Below are 1,040 nucleotides of genomic sequence, written 5' to 3' on the forward strand. Positions count from 1 at the left end.
CCCCAGCCCAGCCAGCCTCCAGAGCCCCCTGGGCATGGCTCAGAGTCATGTGGTGGCCTGGATAGGACTCTTCACAGTGTGATTTACCATCGTGACAGCCATGTGGCCACCCAGAGCAGCAACCAGGAAGCTGAGGTTGAGAGTAGGTCAGAGACTTGCTTAAGGTCATGTGCTAGGACACAGGGGGAGGAGAGGAGTACAGTCTGTCCCAAACGAGATGCACCGTCCCACAGGCCTGCTGGTTGCCCATGACAAAGCTCTCTGGAAACCCTTAAAGACTGTGGATTTGTGGGGCATCCTGAGGTGGGTAGGATGGAGCCATGAGGAGATTTCGGAGAATTTCCCCATGGCCTAGGCAGAACTGGAGTGAGGAAATGGGTTTCTGTGGGCAGGGAAGCCTGGCTCTGCCATTATGTGTACGGTGCACTGGTGAGGTGGGGCTGGGGGAGCCGGGAGGCTCTGTTCTCCCTCTGTCCTTAAGCCGGGTCTTCTGGCTGCTGTGCTGAGGCCTATGGTCCCTCCCTGTGATGATTCATCACCTACAGCTGTGTTCCCAGGAACTGAGCGGAGAACCAGGCAACCAGCATGGGAAAGGCCAGGGTAAACAGCACACGCATAGGCAGCAGTTAAAGAAGATCGTTGCATGCTTCTGAGCAAGCAGCTGGCATGCTGTTGGTCTGGGGCAGGACAGGCATGAATTGGGCATGCTGGAGGGAGTGTCAGGAAGGCAGGAAGCAGAGCAGGACATCTGGGTTGGGGGTGTTGACTGAGGTCAGGTAGGACTTGGTGTGGGCTTGGCAGCTGGTGTTGAGGGAGGAGGCAGTCTTTGGCCGAGGCTTTCAGCACCAAGGACAGCGCCAGACCCCCTCTGCCCAGCCAGGTTTTTATCCCAGACTCAGTTAATCCCTGTAACTCTCCAGCCACTACGGAGCCTCTGAAACCTGCTTCTTGCTTGGCCTCCAAGAATCCTCTCCAAAAGTAGGAGGAAATAGAGGAAAGAACTAGGAGGCAAAGGGCATTTATAGAGGTCTAAATACAGG

The sequence above is a fragment of the Echinops telfairi genome, unplaced genomic scaffold (genome assembly GCF_000313985.2).
Source record: "Echinops telfairi isolate 266 unplaced genomic scaffold, ASM31398v2 ScPeMD7_7457;HRSCAF=8495, whole genome shotgun sequence".
Classification (NCBI taxonomy): Eukaryota; Metazoa; Chordata; class Mammalia; order Afrosoricida; family Tenrecidae; genus Echinops; species Echinops telfairi.